The sequence below is a fragment of the Oreochromis niloticus genome, linkage group LG8, assembly GCF_001858045.2.
Source record: "Oreochromis niloticus isolate F11D_XX linkage group LG8, O_niloticus_UMD_NMBU, whole genome shotgun sequence".
Lineage (NCBI taxonomy): Eukaryota > Metazoa > Chordata > Actinopteri > Cichliformes > Cichlidae > Oreochromis > Oreochromis niloticus.
This window is the reverse complement of record NC_031973.2, coordinates 11578295-11586686: the sequence shown is the minus strand read 5'-3', so window position 1 is coordinate 11586686 and position 8392 is coordinate 11578295. Positions and strand designations below refer to the sequence as shown.

Sequence of the window (8392 nt, the reverse complement as noted above, 5' to 3'; positions counted from 1 at the left end):
TTGTGCATCCTTTTCAGCTCAACCTCTCTGTCTAGTCAAATGATACAAGTCCTTTTCTCCTTCCATACTGTCAAACCTCACATACAACTTCCTAAAAGGCTACATCTCTCTTTGCAGTGTACCTAACTTCCCAGTACTCCTGTCTAAATTCTTTATCTCCATGACTATCCCACTTTTTCTTTACTAACCTCTTCCTTTGAATGCTTTCCTGTACTTCCTCATTCCACCAACAAGTCTCACTGTCCTCTTCTCTCCATCCGGATGATACATAAAACACCTTCTTGGCAGTTTCCCTCACAATTCAGTGGTATTTTCCCAGTCATCTGTTAACTCTTCCCTAACACCCAGAGCCTGTCTCATCTCCTCTCTAAACTCTGCAATATATAAAACTTTCATCATTTAATTATTGCCTCTACCTTCACTCGCTCCCTGTTCTGTATTTTCATACTTATCCCAACAGACAATCATCTTATGCTGCCGAGCCACTTTCACCCCTGACACCACCTTGCAGTGGTGTCTCCTTCAGATTGCCCCTTCTGCATAAGATATTCTTGAAATCTGTGTTGACCACAGCCTTTATGCATAATCTGCCACCACCTATTCTTCAATATTCCTCTCCTTAACACACCACACCTATCCAACACCTTCTCATCACCCCTCTTATAGCTACAGATCCATTGAAGTCAGCTCCAATCACCACTCTCACCCTGGGGACACTCTAGCACTTCATCCAACTTACTCCAGAATTCCTCTTTCGCTTTTAACTCACAACCTGTGGGGCACAGACACTGACAACATTCAACATCACCTCTAGGATTTCTAGCTTCAAACTCATGATCCTGTCTGACACACTCTTCATCTCCTCAGTGCCCTTTATGTACTCTTCCTCCAAGATTACCCCTACTCGATTTCAGCAGCTTGAATCTACTTCCAGTGCTCCTGGCCTTGCTTCCCTTCCACCTGGTATTTTGTACAGACAATATATCTACCTTCATTCTCTCCTCCATATCAGCGGAGACAGTCCTATCAATGACCCAAAAACTATTCATGAAATATCTGTCAACTAACCCACTATGATTCGTTTTTTGCTCTCTGAAACATTTACCATTTCAGTATTTGAATTAAACATGGTAAAAACGAATGAAAGGTGATATGGGTCATCAAAATGACAGACTGTGGGCTTTCATGGAGACATATACTGCAACTTTAGACTACGAGGTTAATGGTTTGACAAAATGCACCCATTCATATGTGCACAAGAACCAAAGTAAACCTCTGTGGAAAAGATTAGTTGGTTTGTATTACTGGAAATACATCCTGCTGGACTTGCCTTGTGGGATCTGTCAAATGTTATTCTGTTAGAGAGATATAGAGGTCTGTGTATCCATTTCTGCTGTCAAATCATTTGGATGTGTCTGTGTTTATCCCAGGTTGGAGAAATGGAAAAGGAGGATATCGTCTAGCTGGCTCCACTCCTCTGGTCTGAAATGGGAACACAGGTGAGTAAATCTCCATCAGAGTAGTAGTGGCTGAGTCATAATGGTCGTGAGACTGATGGTGGTGGGATTTAATTGAATGGCTGGTATCCAGTCTACTGTCTGTCTGGCCGTGTTTCACAAACTGCAATCTGTCAGTCACACACAGCGAGACAGATGCTCCATCCAGGTGCTAGCCTGTGTTCTTCTGCCAGTGGAGTGACTTCACATTCTCCATTAACAGTGAATCCCTTTCATTCACCACTGGAAGAATGTAGAAGGAGGGGAGGATAGAGTGGACATAGAGTATCCATCACATGAATTTGGCAAAATTGAGTATTATGCTCACATGTAAACTGGAAAACTGAACAAATTTCACCGTACTGGGTTCATGAGGATTAAGAGGATTATGGCTGCAGGAAATGATTGTTTTCATTAAAGGTCCTCTGCGTAACATCCAGGAAGCCATTAGGGCACAAGCTGCTTGAAGCGTGTATTTGCATCCCTTGAGCATAGCATAACTGCCTGGCTGGATAGTTTTAACTACGTTTCTTTTTTCTTAGCTTACTTGAAAATGAACACAAATTCCTAGCTACCCAGCCCACAAGCTAGCTGGCTAACATCGGTCAGTTGTTTGTTGACATTAGTGGTCAAGTGCTCCATTCTCTAAGCTGACCTTACCTAGTGTTACCTCACCGCTGGAAAGCAAAAGTGAGACATTAATGCAAAGTGCCTGGAAGGAAATAGAAAAATGTCACTGAAAAGACTCTTTAATGGTCCATCTGTTCACAATTTAGACATAAACTGATTAATCACTTGGTCTTTTAACTATGACACATCTTCAAATTGCTTTTTCAGCTAGCTATATCTGAAAGATGTTGAACATCTTTATATCTTCTCTCCTCTCATTGTTTCAGTAAAGTTTAAAAATTTGTCTAGGTTAAAAATACAGAAGTTAATTCCGAGACAGGATTTTCTCAGACAGATCTTATTCCCTGCTGGGGATCACATTTAAATACAGCACAAATTAAAAACCACCACAGGGGTTTGTTTCTTATCGCCACAAATGACTTGTTCCATTTTGACATTGTGCTCTTATTTTGAGTCAGAGTGAGTAATGCAAAGATAAGAATTCATGAACGCTGCACGGAGAGCTGTCTGTAATCTTCATATCAATGATTCCTCTCTCCTACAAATTCCCCCGCACACCCACCTCCTCTCAGCCGAACATTATCGTGATGGCTTGCTGTTTCACGCTCATTCAGGTGTCGTAGCAGCCGCACTCACAGCAGCAGTACACAGTCTGCTGAGTGAAACAGACGTGGGCACGCATCCAAGGTCATTATTCGCCTCCAAGTTGCTGTTTCCTAAATACAGGTTTCTGCACCGAGTTAAACTTATTGCCACCATCACTCTTTGTTAATTAATGGGTGCTTTAGCTCACAGCTTGGTAAGATACACAGTTGATCGCATCTATTATGATTTCTAGAAATTAAACTGGAATGAAAACAACATTTAAGTTAATAGAAACTAACACAAGATTCCAACTGAAGACTGGACATTACCAAAAATGGCTTTCCTTATATGGTGCAGAGTGCTTTAGCTTCACCTTGAAGCCTCTAGTTTCTCCACTTTTTGCTTTTATATCTTCTACCTTTATGACATAAAGTCATTAAATCGTCACAATTTTCATGTGGCTTAATCCATGTCCTCAATTTGTGTCTGTTGTCAGTGGCCATTGATTTCTTATGTCACTCCACAGCTAAAATATTGACCATTTTAATGTTAAGTACGTGGAAACACCCAGATTTACTGCTGGGAAACACCCAGCAGTAAAGCAGTAAAATCATAACGTAGATCTCTGGATATTGGCTCCTTTTTCCCTCATTTTCAGTCCAGTCCTTGTACCTGACTAGCCTGTCAAAATAACACATAACCTGTTCCCCTTTGAAATGGAATTGAAAAAAAAAATACCAAAAATTAGAAAATTTGACAGTCATAAAATAGCATTTTGTACCAACAAAGTACCAAAATCAAGGTTTCCAAAGAAATATCAGCTTAAAATTCAAATAATTTGAATAAACTGGACAATTTGAGGACAAAAGAAGATGTGGCAGACCAAAAAAATACTGCAGGTGAACAAAATTATATTTGAAAGTCATGTCCTTAAGAAATAGGAAAACGTCAGGCAACGACCTGACACACGAGAGATTCATGCCTTCAGCTGAGCCATCTACTGTTCACCGAAGCCTCATCAAAAATGGTCTCAACTGAAAAGCAGCTGTCAAGATATATGTATGTAGCACATCAGGAAAAAGGTACAACAGTGAGTGTCTGCAGCCATCTGAAATACGGTAAAGCCTCTGTCATGGTTGGGCGCTGCATTTCAGCCAGTGGTGTTGACGTCCTATCAAAATATTTCAGTAAACCACTGCAACAATTTCCCATTTTCCTGACAAAATATAAAGAAACATCAACAGTCCCGTGCATCACTTATTTTCCTTTTTTTGTGCTGCAGATTTCATGCAGCCTTGTTCTCAGTGATTTCATTCAGTTCAGTGTGTCTATTTAATTGCATGCAACCATCAGCTTCTGCCTTTCACTTCCAAGGGCAGCGATATTCAATAAAACTCTCAAGGTCATTTTTTGTTTTTGCATTTATAATGGCGCAAAATGACCTCATGCACTTATGGCTTTTTGCTGTATTTCTTTCATTTTTCCCCCCACAGAGTTTGCACACAGCTGCAGTAATGTAACCATAACGTCCACTCCAGATTGGTCTATTGAGAAAAGTCTTTTTTTTTGCTTCCTCCCCGAGGGTTTGACAAGGTCAGAACAACTTTTTACATATTTATTGTGTAGCCCATACACAAAGGGTGCTTTGTTCTTCATTTTTGCCACATAATACAAACAAACAATCTTCCTCCCCTTGAATGCTACCTCGATTTACGCTGGAATGCGCTGTTTTTCTGGTGATGATAGCTTCATACATGCAGATATTAAATTGGCAGACGAGCAAATAGCAGCTCAAATATAAAGCAAATATTTCTTTAATCTTTTCAATATTTGTATTGTGACATGTCATTACACCCTTCTCATTATTCTTTCTTTTGAATTCCTTCACCCCTGTGTGATCCCTTTGTCATTTTTCAGACTGCTGTTTGTATAGGCAAAGCCAATTGGATTCTGTCGCTCATTTTCTTTTCATGGCCTTGAGCTGCCAGAGTCCTTTCAGCCAATTAGCTCAGACAGCAACAGTCTCCAACATGAGCTGAGAGGAGGGCATGTAAAAAAAGATTTACAGCTTTAAGAGCCAAATCCACCCTCGCGTCTTATCTCATCCCCCAGGGCTTTGGCCACCATACAGCAGAGCTAAAGGCTTTATTGCCGGATAATGGTCGGTCCGAGCCGCTTTCATAGGGAAACACTGGGATGATGCCTGCTGTGTCTGACTATGAGAAACTGGGGCATAAAGTTCAAAGTAGGCTCAGCTCTGTGTCCCACGACGCAGACACTATGGGCTTAACCTCCCCGTAACTGTCTCACATTTTCCGAGCAAAAGTGACTCATTTTACATTAAATCTGTTTGTCGTTGCTTCAGTAGTTGTGGGTTAGCTACTATCCTCCTCAGATTGTTTGGATTTAATCGGATGAATTATGCTTAGTTACTTGTCCCACCCCTGCGCTGTTCCTTCGTTTATTTTCTGCTGTTTATCACCAAGCGTCGGCTCAGATTTAATTTACACCACTTAGCAGGTGATGTGTCTGAGATGTTTATATTGGAATCTTAACTGCTGCTGGGGAAATAATCTTTTCTTTTTGGTTGTTTACAATTAGACTAGAAACACAGTAAATTAGCCTGCAACCAAAACTGCAGTCTCAAAGGATGAGCAGACACAGCCATAGTCATTGTATAGACAGCTGTAGTTTTTCACTGCATTTTGCACAGATGCAGACAAATTGCAGAGAGCCTGTGCAGCATCCAGAATCCTACTATATCTTGTGAAACCCAGAAAAGTACATTTAAAGTGGCTTTTTAAAAAATCTGGATTATGACAATGAGTCAGCCTGAAAAAAGATGCTTTTTATTCATCACAACAGGCTAGAGGTTGCAAAGACTGTGGCAGAAAACTCAGATATAGGAAGGGTTATAAAAATGTTTTAAGTTTTTTTTTTATTTGCTCTTCATTTATTTATTTATTTATTTATTTATTTGAGAATGCAGGGAAGTAATAACACAAATTTGGCTCAGAGGAGGAAACACAGTCTCCAGTTTGTGCCATGTGATCGTTTCTGTCAAGCCACGCAACAAAATTTTCGTATTTATGGAAACATCTAATTGGACTTAATTGAATGGTTATCAAAGTTTAGCCTTTTTAAATCAAGATCCAAAGTAGCAAGACGATGAAAAGCATAGATACCCATATTAGTAGTAGTATACTGATTCAAAGCTAAAAATTAAAACCAGTATGTATAGCAAGAGAGCAAAAAAGAACAAAAAAACAGGCATATTATCTTGAGACACCCCTAACTTTTTAAAAAATATTTTCCTTCCAAGGAGTCAGACTTCATTTTCTAAAGTGTTCTAAAAAGTGGCTACTTTTTCACTGATTTCCAGTCCTTGTAACTGACCATTTTCAGAAAAAGTTTGTTTTTTAAGCTACTTAACACTTACCTATAAATCAATTAAAAGAGAGCACCTGACTCAAGGGATGAATCAGTTTTGTGTCTACACATAACAGAGTAAAAGAAACTATTTTAATCGAGTATCTTTAGGCTCTCTGTTACAAGCAACCCGTTGTTAAAGCTCATAATTTGGCACAAAATAGTAGTTTTATGGTTTAACAAAGCGTTAAGAAATCCAGATGGCTTGATTTTCAAGTCAGTTAAATCTATGGGCTGCCTTTCTTTTAAACAGCTAGAGATATACTGCATTGTAAGGCTCACTGTAGTACACTGCACAGCATGCACAGTGCACCAGACTTTGTTGGTGAAGCTGCAGCTACTAAGAGGGAAAATCATGACTACCTGCTCTGGACAACATTGCAGGACTAATAAAATAGAAGAATGCATATGACGCTGTTTTGGAGCATTCCATATCGTACTCTCAATGATAAAGACAGCCAACATGTTACCACATGTACATTCATCTTGAAGCCACTATTGTCCTCTTTATTTTGCCCATGATGTGTCCATAAGCTGCAGCACCAAGTTGCATTGATCAAGCAGTAAGGGTTTTGCGGAAGAAGGGTGCTTATCATGGCATATCACTGTTCCTGATATCCTCGGTATATAATAAGACACAGATCAGACAACCACATGTATCATAGTAATATATCCAGCCTGTATAATACATCTTATGTTACCACAGATGTGACAGCGGAGCTGCATACTTGCAGCTCTCTAAATGGAAATTGAAATTAAAGTACAAGATAAATGAGAATTACAGACAGGTCAATAAATATTTGAGAGATGACTCATTTTTGTAGCTTTGCCTCTGTACACCACCACAGTGTACATATCAAACAACAAAGATGTGATTGAAGTGCGCAATTTCAGGTTTAATTCAGTGGGTTTCACAAAAGATTTGCATTAATTGTTTAGTAATTACAGTCATTTTATACACAGTCTCCTCTTTTCAGAATCTCTGAAGTAATTGGATAACAATCACATAATTATTTTCATTGCCTGGTGGGGCGCGTTCTTTTGTTATTTCATGACAAATTAAGCAGATAAACGATCTGGAGTTGATTCCAATTGTTGTACTTACATTTGGTGATTCTCAAACAGCTTTAAGTCTTAAGCTTGGCATATCTCAGCACAGTGTGCAGCATGGCCTTAATAAATGTGACTAAACTGGACAAGTGGAGGACAAGAGAAGAAGAACCAGGCATAAGAAATTATCTACAGAAGATGAGCAGTTTCTGAAAGTCATTTCTTCAAAGAATAGGACGTGCAAACACATGTTCACTAAAGACTCACCACCAACTTTTGGTTCGAACTATGATTAATATAAAGATGAGGAGAGAGGTACAACAGTGAGTGTCTACAGACATCTGTAAAATACAGTGGAGACTATGTCATGATTTGGGGATGTATTTCATCCAGTCTTATTGAGGATCTTGTCAAAACTGACCGAATTATTAACACAGAAAAGATTTTTTTCCTCCCATCTGGAATGTTTGATTGTCAACGCCTTCATTTTTCAGGATGACAATGATCCCAAGACAGTAAAAGCATACAAAAACATACAATCGCACTATTAATCATGGATTGGCTTCCACAGAACCCTGACCTCAGCATTATTGAAGGAGTGTGGGATCATCTTGACAGAGAACTGAACAGCCAACATGGAAAGAAGAGCTTGGAATGTCCTTCAAGAAGCCTGGAGAATTATTCCTGACAACTAATTAAAGAAATTCCAAGAACGCTCGCCAAAGAGAGTTCAGGCTGTGCTGGAGAATAAAGGTAGTCATTCCAATTACGGACTTTAACGTGTGTTAAAATTATACAAACTCAGTTTTTCGCTTATATACTGTATTTACATTTATGCTTGCACCTGTTTCCTATTTTCTTAGAAAAATATAAAAGAACTTTGCATCGTGCTGTATGTATGAATCTTTCCATTGCTGCCAGTGGCCAGTTTCACACTGAAAAACAAAACAGCATGTGTCAATTGGCCAATGATCTCTGTGTTTACCGAGCAAATGTGACCTACAAATATGCATTTTAAGTCAAAGTCATTTAAATAGGTCCAAAATATTTATTCAGTGAAAGTATATTACTGGGCTGAGTATTTAAACAGCACTGTTTCCAAAAACTTCTTTTTCAAGATAACATAGAAGTATAGTACAGTGGTAGAAATTCACCTTTCAGATCACAGACCCAGTAAGATTGCAGGTCATTTAAAGCACTGA

General features: G+C 39.1%; 1 long non-coding RNA gene across 1 annotated transcript; it reads left to right on the top strand.

Annotated features, from left to right (window-relative positions):
• The first annotated feature begins 1427 nt into the window (after nt 1-1427).
• On the top strand, nt 1428-7943 carry LOC106097983 (uncharacterized). The gene is made up of 3 exons (XR_001224057.3): nt 1428-1499; nt 4205-4304; nt 7762-7943. It is a non-coding gene; the product is annotated as an uncharacterized LOC106097983 (long non-coding RNA).
• Nucleotides 7944-8392: the final 449 nt, after the last annotated feature.